Consider the following 10,450-nt stretch of genomic DNA (forward strand, 5'->3'; position numbering starts at 1 on the left):
CTGGCTGGGGTCTCCTGGGGAGCACAGAGCTCTGAGAGGGGACAGAGGGCTTCTGTTTGGACCTGAGGGGAGAGGACAGGGGAGGAGAGTAGGATGGGGGATGGGGCTCAGCAACAGGACAATCTCATCATCTGAAAGTGGTGAGGGGCAGGAAAACCTTGACTGCTGTGTGTTTTTAAAGTTAATAATCGTATATAATAAAAGCCTAATATGCTAAGTGTCCGGTGGTCCAGTCATCCATTCAACCAATCAAAGCATAATATACTAATGATATGCTAAGGCCACTCAACTGCTAGCTATGACATGAACTGGCCACCAGGGAGCAGACTCTCTGACCTATAGGTTAGCTTGCTGCTGGGGTCCTGCCAATCAGAATTGAGCAAAACAGGCCAGACATGCCCTGGAGCCCTTCCGTTGTCCCTCCCGGCTGGCCAATCTCCTGTGTCACTTCTCAGCCCCAATCATGCACTGGTGGGGTCCCTCAGCCTGGCCTGTTTTGGCCCAATCCCACAGGCCAGGCCAAGGGACCCCACTGGTGCACGAATTCGTGCACCAGGCCTCTAATTTCTTAATAAGTTTTATAAACTGATGACAATAATCACAATTTATGTCAATGAGGAAAAAAATCTTAACTAGGGGTGCTAAACATTGTCCTTACCACCAAACTTGGAAATGGGCACATTCACCCCAGGAGGTGCAGGATCCTGATAATACTCACTCATTTACCCACAGATATTTGCAGCCTGTTGCAGACACTAGGGGTGCAACAAGATCAGACAAGCCCCTGTCCCCCATGGAGCTCATGTTCCATGGGGAGGAGACAGACAAGGGAAGATCTAGATGTGATATCAGGTCCCCAAAGTGCCATGCAGGGAACAGAGCAGGGATAGGTCAGAAAGTGGAGACACAGGGAATTTAAAGAAGGTGGTCAGGGAAGGTGTCTCCCAAGGACACTCTGAGTATCATCAGGGGTCTTAGGGCAGTGAGGTGAGCCAGGCAGACACCTCGGGGATAGTATTTGAAATAAAGGAAATAACTAGTTCAGGGGTACTAAAGTAATGGTGGCCATGCTGCTGACCTTGACCATAGGAGACACACACACACAAACACACACACACACACACACACACACACACACACACACACACACACACACCAAGGCTGAGAGATGAAGAGACCTGCTCAGGACCCAAAGTCTCATCTCTCCATCCCATAGCTCCAAATCTTGATCAATTTCTCTCTTCCCTCCTAGCCTCACTCTTAACCTTCTGGAGCCTGCCCACCACTGCCCAGCTCACTATTGAATCAGTGCTGCCCAATGCTGCCGAAGGAAGGATGTGCTTCTTCGTGTCCACAATCTGCCAGGGTTTCTTGGAGGTTACGTCTTGTTTAAAGGGGAAAGTGCGGACAGCAACCATCAAATTGCATCATTTTGGGGTCCAGCCCCAACAGGTCCAGGGGCTCCCAAAGGTGTGGACGGAGTCGGCGAAGAAGGAATGACATGGAGGCAGCGTTCAGTTCATCAGCATAGTTGGGTTCTCTCGCCTAGTTCTATCCAGAATCTCCAGCCAGGTTCTGTCCGGGTTCTCTTGCCATGTTCTCTCGCTAGCTTCTCCAGCCAGGTTCTGTAGCCATGTTCTCTTGCTAGGTTCTCCAGCCAGGTTCTATCCAGGTTCTCTAGCCAGGTTCTGTAGCCAGGTTCTCTTGCCAGGTTCTGTGTTTTATTGTCTTGTTACATCTGTATTTATACCATTTGATTTTAATCCTATCAATTTCTATTCCAAAGGTTAGGGTGTTTCTTATCTCCATTCCAGGGAGTGAAGATTATGTAGCTTAAGCATGATTGTTCATAGTTAAAGTGATTAACTACCCGCCTGGCACTTAGTTAAGGGGTTTTAGTCCCTCCCTAACTTCAGGGAAAAATCCTCACCTGGGGAAACAACCTTTCTTGGGGAGGTGGTCCTGTTTAAAACACATAGTGTTAAGAGGGGGAGCAAACATATGCCATATACGCCAGGTCCCTTGAAACAAGCTGTGCAGATGTTTCTTCCCTGCAGTGACTGTGTCAAGCAGCAAGCGTAGACTGGCTTCCGGCAGCATCATATGTAATAGATGCTCAAGAAATACACCCAGGACCTGCATGCAGCAGTCAAGAGACAATATACCCCAGTGGATCCCTGCTGTTCCAAAGGTCACCCTGAAATACACAGGATACTACACCATAGTAGCCTTCCTATATGATTCAAAAACATAAATAGGGCCCAAGCCGGTTTGGCTCAGTGGATAGAGCATCAGCCTATGGACTTAATTCCAGTCAAGGACACCTGCCTGGGTTTTGGACTCGATCTCCAGTAGGGGGAATGCAGGAAGCAGCTGATTCATGATTCTCTCTCATCACTGATCTCTCTCTCTCTCCCTCCCTACCTCTCTGAAATTAATAATATATCAAACACACACACACACACACACACACACACACACACACACACACACACAGAAATAGGATTTGGACAGCTGTGTGTATACCATGAGTGAGTGCTCTCTGACATCTGGGTGTCAGGTGGGGTGAATTCTACTGCACACACAGGACAAACAGTCCTGGACTCTGACTCCATCCCCCTCTGCATCATCTCCCAGGTTGGGGTTTGAGTATTTAGTGCAGGACACACACAGTGGAGACAAATTTTAGAAAACCAGAGTTCCCTTCCCAGATTCCAGCCTTACAGACATTCTCCACAGAGAGAAGGGCCAGGCTGATGGGAGTGACTCAGCAGAAGGAGACCAGTCTCAGTCCAGGGCCCTGGGCCCCTCCCCATGACCATGACCCCAAGAAAGAGCCTCCAGGACTGGGTCAGGGCATGGACTGAGGGGCCCCTGGCATCCTTACAGAGAAGCTCAGCCCTGTCAGTCCCTCCCCAGACCTTTGATCCAGGACTCCTGGCTCCAGGAACCCTGAGGAGCCTGGTCAGGTTGGGTTTGGTCTGGGGCAGGGCTGACTAGAAGCAATTACTTCCCAGGTGCCCAGGTCACAAGGCTCCTGAGGTGCTTACCATCCAGGGTATTTGAGCAGGGGTGGAGCCTGTTCCTTCACCTGACACTGTGTGTGGAAAGCACGTGTGGACAAGGTGGTCAGGCCATAAGCCAACTGTCCTCAGGGACTTAGGAGAGTCCATAGAAAGGTCAGCATTCCCAGGAAGGAAGAGAGGAGAGAAGATGCTCCTGGCAGCTCCTCATCCACCAGGGATCAGCCCACGGGGTTCTCTGAGTAAATAAACAACAGGGGAAACTCTGTTATTTATCTTATTTTAGCCTCTTATTTTAGCAGCTCCCCCATCCCAGGATTTAGGTCAGGTGCTGTGACTATTTTAGGGTTAATTCAGCAACAACCTGTCAACTAAATATTCATCCTCCTTCATTGAGAGGAAACTGAGGCACAGGGAGATACAGTCACTAAAGTGGAGTCTCATAGACCATGATCAGCTGATCAGAGTCACCTGAGGTCTGTCTGCAGCCAGAGCCCTGTCCTCTCCTCTACCACAGGGGCCTATTAGGTGTCTGTGGTTCCCTAGACCAACCATTGGTTTAGATCCTTCCTTCTTAGGCATCCTCAGCTCAGAGGGAGAGATTCTGGTCTGGGGAAGGAAAGGAAATGGAGAATTAATTTGTTTTTATGCTAAAACCAAATTACCTGCAGTAACAATCAGAGTCAGAGCTGGGAACACCCAGGCCCTTCCCTCAGTTGGCCGATCCTCACCTCCCTGCACTGGACTTGAGATCACTTATTTTATTCTAGATGTATTGGTGTCACTCCCACTGAATATAAAGGAAAGGACTTTGCCTTCTTACTCCCCACTCTACACCTGCAACCAGCTCAGGGACCAAAGTGTAACAAACACCCAGTTGTTTTTGACTAATTAGGAAGAAATAAATGGTGGTTGAATGAATGAATGAATGAATGAATGAATGAATGATGGATTCAAATCTCTTCAGAGACTGGAACCTGGATTCAGAGTCCTTGGAATTCTGGACACATGGGACAAACTCCCTGCCCTCCCCGCATCCCCCCCCCCCCAAAAAAAAAAAAAAGCTGAGAGAGACCTTTTGCTGCTCTCTAGAAAAATAATTCTTCCTGCAATTGGTCTTAGACCCTGGGATATTAATAATAATTTTCACATACAGGTTTTAAATTCTTTCCAAATTTCTCTCATAACCACCAAACACAAATGGTCCACAAGTGCCAGAATGTCAGCAATTCACGCTCTCCTCTTTCCACCCACCACCCCTTCTGCATCTGGGTCTGCACAAGTCCTCCCCTGCCCTCTGCAGAGGGAGATTGACTTTAATGACCAAGGGCAGAGCCATGGTTCTGCTGCCACATTCAGCTTCTGCCTGTCCCCTTCACTCTTTTCTAGCTCATTCCTTGGGCTCTGCTCTATCATTTATTGGTTCACTGGTTCATGTCAGTGATATTCAGCTGGGAAGGCATGACCCATCCGGTGGTTCTTCAATGACCACTATCTCCTGCACACAGAGAGGATGGAGCAGTCCCAGGGCATCAGAACCCTCACCATTGACCTCGTATGGAGCAAGGACACTGGGGGTTATCAGTGTGAGGTTTTCAACCCCGTCGGTTCTGACAAAGGAGAGACCCTCGGGTTGGACGTAAAATAATAGTGACCCTCCCTGCCTCTATGTCATCAAACTCTGAGTAAATTCTTTCTTATCTGAAAATGATGGCTATGATGCACTTTCTAAATAGGTTTCTTGTGAATAGTCAAAGACTTGCCTTGAGTCAATAAGTGATTAAAAATGTGAACTGACAATAATAATTGTCCTTATTGTTGACTCAAAGTCACATTCCACACCAAAACCCACCTCTGGGTCTCAGTTGCACCATCTCCATAGTGGAGGCAACACCGAGTTCCTCAGAGGATGGGCAGTGGTCATGAAATGACTGGTGGGAGCACGTGATTAGCTTGCAGGAATCTGAGCGCTGTGTCTCCTCCAGGGGATCATATGGATAGTGCCTGAATTCTGTCATGGACAATGGGAGTAGACAGGAGGTAAGATCGAGAAGAAATGCACTCAACACAAAAGCAATTTGTCCACATCATCTTTCTCAGAGGTGGGAGAAGGAATCAGAGAGGCCAGGTCTCAAGCTGAGTCCCTGGGACAAGGTGAAGCCTGGAGTGAAGGAACAGTCTCCAGGCAGATTCCACCCTCATCTACAGACGCCACCACACATCAGCCTACCTGAGAGGTGTCTCCTAAATAGCAATGTGTGAATCAGGGACACGGTTCTTCTGTAGGGACAGGGACCACCTGGGCTGAGACTCAATGATAGAGGAACTCATGCAGGACAAGATCTCTTCATATGAGGTTCTACCATCACCACAGAAAGATGCACCAAGTCACACCTTCTCACAGGGGACAGCAGCCCAGGCTGACTCATGCTAGAGGTAAACCCCAAAGTCATGGGACATCTCACACCCTCCATGCCTATTCCAGCTCCTGCAGGCTTTGCCCTCCTGGGCCTGCAACTCCAAACTCCAGTTTTCAGGGAATGGTTTTCATCTCACTAAGCTGCAGGGATTCCTGGACACCCAGATGTCCCTGCAGAGGAGTCCACAGGTTAGCCATGTGGGGCCTGTCCTTGTTCTCCCTGAACCTCCCAGGGCCCAGGAGACTCTCCTTCTGAAATCTCCTTCTCCTTAGGGATTCAGGAAACTGTGCAGCCCTGAACCTTAATTGGAAGGAAGCTGCCCTACACTCTTCCTGATTCTATGTGGACAGCTGCGCACAGGTGGGCAAAGACTGCACAACTCCAAGGTGCATTCTCACCTAGAATACAATATCCAGTGCCTATGGGATGGGCAGCACTATGGGACAGGCCAGTGGTACTGGCTTCAGCTCCACTCACAACTCAGTCATCCTAGAGAGCTCCAAGCCCTCTTTCCACACCTGTTCATAGGGAGCAGCTGGCCTACCTCTGCAATGCCAGTTGGAGCACAGGGTGGGGCCTGCCCCCACAGGCCAGCTGAGGGTCCTCATGCAGAAAAGAGACAGGGCTGAGGTCCCCGGAGAGGAGCACATGATGTTTCCATCCAGGCAGGTGACTGGTGACTGAGCTCTCACTCAGTCCCTCAGGTTTCCCCAGAGAGGACCAGCAATCCAACCACATCTCTGAGGAGGGCTCTTGGGGGAGTTAGGGGGAGCAGGAGGTTGGGAGGTTCTGATGCAGGAAGGTGACTGTGGAAGGTGCTCAGTGGGGTGGAGAGAAGCCGAGGACAGTGCAGGACCTGGTGTGAGGAATGGATAGGAGCAAAGAGAGAAGCAAGGGAGATTGAACAAGCTGCCCCCTCCATCTCAAAGGCCATGGGGACATTGAGCTCTGAGGGAAGTGGCTGCACAGAGTCCACCTGGGGCCCTGTCAGGCCTCCCCTCCAAGGGCATGTCCTGGGGACACTGCTCAAGGGGAGGTGACTTGGCCTCATCCTGGCCCTGGGTGCTGACTGGCCCCTGCCTGCCCTGCTCAGACTACCCTCTATGTCCCTCTCAAGCCCTGGCATGGCCAGGCCCTTCTATGACTTAAGTTTGGAGGAGCTGAATCCCTGACAAGCATGTCTGACAGATTTACCAGAAAGTGACCCTCACACACACAAAAAAATCTAATTGAAAGATGAGCAAAGGACCTGAATAAACACTTCTCCAAAGAGGACACACAGAGGGCCAATAGACACATTGAAAAGATGCTCAATGTCACTAATCACCAGAGAATTGCAAATTAAAACCTCGGTGAGAGATCTCCTCACACCTGTCAGAATGGCTATCATGAATAAAACAACAAGTGTTGGCGAGGATGTGGAGAAAGGGAAACCCTCTTGTACTGTTGGTGGGAATGCAGGTTGGCGCAGCCACTGTGGAAAACTCAAAAATTAAAAATGGAACTGCATTATGACCCAGCAATTCCACTTCCGGGAATATATCCAAAGAAACATGAAACACTAATTCAAAAGAATATATGCACTCCTTATGTTCATTGCAGCATTATTTACAATAGCCAAGATTTAGAAGCAGCCCAAGTGCTCATCAGTAGATGAATGGATAACAAAAGCTGTGGTACATTTATGCCACAGAATACTACTCAGACATTAAAAATTAAATTTTTTTTTGCAACAGCATAAATGGACCTGGCAGATATTATGCTAATAAAATAGGACAATCAGAGAAAGATAAATACCATATGATTTCACTTGTACTAGTATATGGAATCTAATAAACAAATTAAACAAAATAGAAACAGACTCAGACACAGAGAACAGACTGACAGCTGTCAAGTGGGTCAGGGGTTGGGGGGCTTGGTGAAAAAGGTAAAGGGTTAAGAAAAAACAGACAACAGTACGGTGGATTTCACAGAGGAACCGGGTGCAAGGTTAGAAGAGGATAAAGGGGGATAATTGGTGATAGAAGGAGACTTGACTTTGGGTGGTGAACACACAATACAATATACACATGATGTATCATAGAGTTGTACACTTGAAACCTATATAATTTCATTAAGGTCACCCCAATAAATTCAATAAAAACAAAAAAAGAGAAATCTTATCTTCAGGACTGCTAAAGGGGATGCAAGGGAACAGCTCCCCCATGTTTTACAGGTGTGTGGATCCTAGTTTGGACAATTACTGTCCCCAGTCCATCTTCAGAGGGTCCTTCTCCATCCTAGTCGCCCGGCAGGCACACTTCTTGCAGCAGATTGGGAGAAAACATGGCCGGAACTGACCCAGACCTCTCCTCCTGCAGCCCATCAGCCTGAGCGAGCCTGAGCGAGCCTGGGGACAAATGGGGGAGGGGGAGCACGCTCCTCTCTAGTGGGAAGAACTTTGAGGTCTCAAAGGAAGGGTGTTTTTTGTTTTTGTTTTTGTTTTTTTTAATCCTCACCTGAGGATAGTTTTCCATTGATTTTTTTGGGAGAGTAGAAGAGAGAGGGAAAGACAGAAACATTGATGTGAGAGAAATACATCAATTGGTTGCCTCCTGCAAGAGCCCTGGCCAGGGCCCGGGCGGGACAGGAGCCTGCAACCAAAAGAGCCTACACTCCCTACAGAATGTTCTCTCCCATCCTCTGGCCATGGACACAAGCAAATCACAAATTCTTCCCTGAGCCCTTCCACTACATCTCTGTAGTCTCTCTTCTTCCTTGCTCCTGTGATTTCTCATGGCAGAGCTGGGGTCCAGCCTTGGAAAATGAGGAGAGGGTTCCTGTAGCCCCAGAAAGCCCCATGTGGTGGAGGGAGCTTCCCAGAGTGGAAAAACAAGGATCCTCAAGGTCAACTTGCTTCTTCTGTCACTAACACATTTCTTCTGTCACCTCTTTCCTGTCTGCTACCTGCTCCATGTGCTACAAGGAACATACAAGGTTTTGAACAAGCTCACCTCTTTTGCCCCAAACTAAAGGATGAAACCACTTCTGAGGAGGGGTGAGCAGGACAGACTCCTGCTCCCTGTGCTGCTCCAGGCTCACCTGGCGACTGACTCTGCTCTGTGCCTTCTGTGGTGAGACAGGGGTCCATGAAGGATTTCATTTTCAGTTCTGTGATTACAGATGAATAATATGTGTTTTCAAATATGCACATTGCCTCTTCTGAATGGGATGAACAGTAAGAAAAAGCCTATTTCAAATGTTACTATGTCTCTATTTAGATATGAGAAAAATGTCAAGGGAAGGTAGTGTTGTGGGCAACTTTTATTATGAGAGTTGAGGCTGGGAGAAGCAAAAGAAGAAAAACAAGAGAAAAGCTAGGAAGAGGAAAAGAGAAGAGAAGAAGAAATAAAAGCAGGAGAAAAGAGGGGAAAAAATGAAGAATTGCTCTGCATTTGTCTCAGGTGTCTTGCCTGGGAGACAGGCTAGTAGATGATGGTAGAAATAGCCCTGTTCAGCTGACCCTGCATTCTGCCACTCATGTCCAGGCCAGCGGTTCTCAAACTGTGTGACCTCAGAATGCTGCACACTATTAAAATTTATTAAGGCTCCCAAAACCTTTCTTTTTTATTTATTTGTTCTTTGTTGTTGTTAATCCTCACCTGCGGATATTTTTCCATTGATTTTTATGGAGAGTGAAAGAGAGAGGGAAAGACAGAGAGAAACATCGATGTGAAAGAAACACATCAGTTTGGTTGCCTCCAGCATGGGCCCTGACTAGGGCCTGGGCTGGGGAGAAGCCTGAAGCCAAGGTACTTGCCCTTGGCCTGGGACTCTTTGGTCCATAGGCTGACACTCCATCCACTGAGCCAAACCGGCTAGGGCAAGGATCCCTAAACTTTTTTATTTTATTTTATTGTCTGAAGTTTCACATATGTCTCCTTTTTCCCCAGTTGACCCCCGCCCACCCTCCCCCCCCCGCCACCACCACCGCAGCCATTCCCACACTGGGCAAGCCTCCAGTGTCTGTGTCCATTGGTTATGCTAATATGCATGCATACAAGTCCTTCGGTAAGGATCCCCAAACTTTTAGTGATGTAGATCATATCTTCAGTATCCACTATATTAGAAACTAAAACAAAATCTGAAAATATTCACATAAATAATATTTTTATGAAAAGCATATTTAATTGACATTTATTCATTATAAAATACATAAGAAGAAAAATCAAAATTTTCTGTAACCAGATGACCCAAAACTGGTTAAGCCAAGCTCTCCCTGCATTTTGGCCTGTGTTTCTGTGAAATGGTTTTAACATATTTTCTATCGTAAGAAATATGTGAGGCTAAAGGACAGACAAGGGGAGGTTGACTGGTGCTGGGACACTGGAGTGAGGAGAAGGTCAGTGAAGATTGCCGGTTGTCTTAATTCTACCAGCTCTGGAAAATATGAATCTCTCGGGGACCCCAAGCAGCAGGCTGAGGGAAGGGCTTCGAGGGGGCTCTGGGCCCTCGCACCAGCCCCCTCCCTCCGAGGCCCTGGGGCAGTCAGAAGCTCTCCGTGAGGTCCCATGACCTTGCCTCTGTTCATTTCCCTCAGGAAATTGAAGGACGCCCTTCTGGGTGGGAAGAAATAAAGCCTCCAAGTCCCACAGTGTGTTCTTGGGAACCTGACTCCAGCTGCATCTCCTCCAGGTCTCAGTCAACAGCTTCCAGGGTCAGTAGGAGGGCCTGGCCTTTCTGAAGAGCTGCTTAAATGCTGCCCCAGGTAGCACTTGGGAAGGAAAATAAGCTACGTCATGGATCCCACCTCCCCACCCAGGGGTCAGATGTATCTTCTAAGAGGGCAAGTTGGCCAGATGGAGAGGAGAGCGATGGGACTAACCAACCATGAACCCGCCTCACAGGCTTCCTCCCCAGGTCTCTGCATTGCCCTGCCCCTTGGGGTCTGGGCTGAGCCTCAGAGAACCCAGTCTTACCTTTGCCCTGGGTAGAGGGCTGGGGAGCTCTAGGGAAAAGGACTGCTGT

General features: G+C 48.4%; 1 protein-coding gene across 1 annotated transcript in view; it reads left to right on the forward strand.

Annotated features, from left to right (window-relative positions):
- LOC132216804 (carcinoembryonic antigen-related cell adhesion molecule 21-like) overlaps positions 1-1,427 on the forward strand; it is a 131,114-nt gene extending 129,687 nt beyond the window's left edge. Inside the window, exon 2 of the transcript XR_009448799.1 lies at positions 1,253-1,427. The gene's annotated coding sequence lies outside the window, so the exon portion shown is untranslated. The remainder of the gene's footprint in view (positions 1-1,252) is intronic.
- The last annotated feature ends 9,023 nt before the right edge of the window (positions 1,428-10,450 follow it).

Source organism: Myotis daubentonii, chromosome 15, assembly GCF_963259705.1.
Source record: "Myotis daubentonii chromosome 15, mMyoDau2.1, whole genome shotgun sequence".
Taxonomy (NCBI): domain Eukaryota; kingdom Metazoa; phylum Chordata; class Mammalia; order Chiroptera; family Vespertilionidae; genus Myotis; species Myotis daubentonii.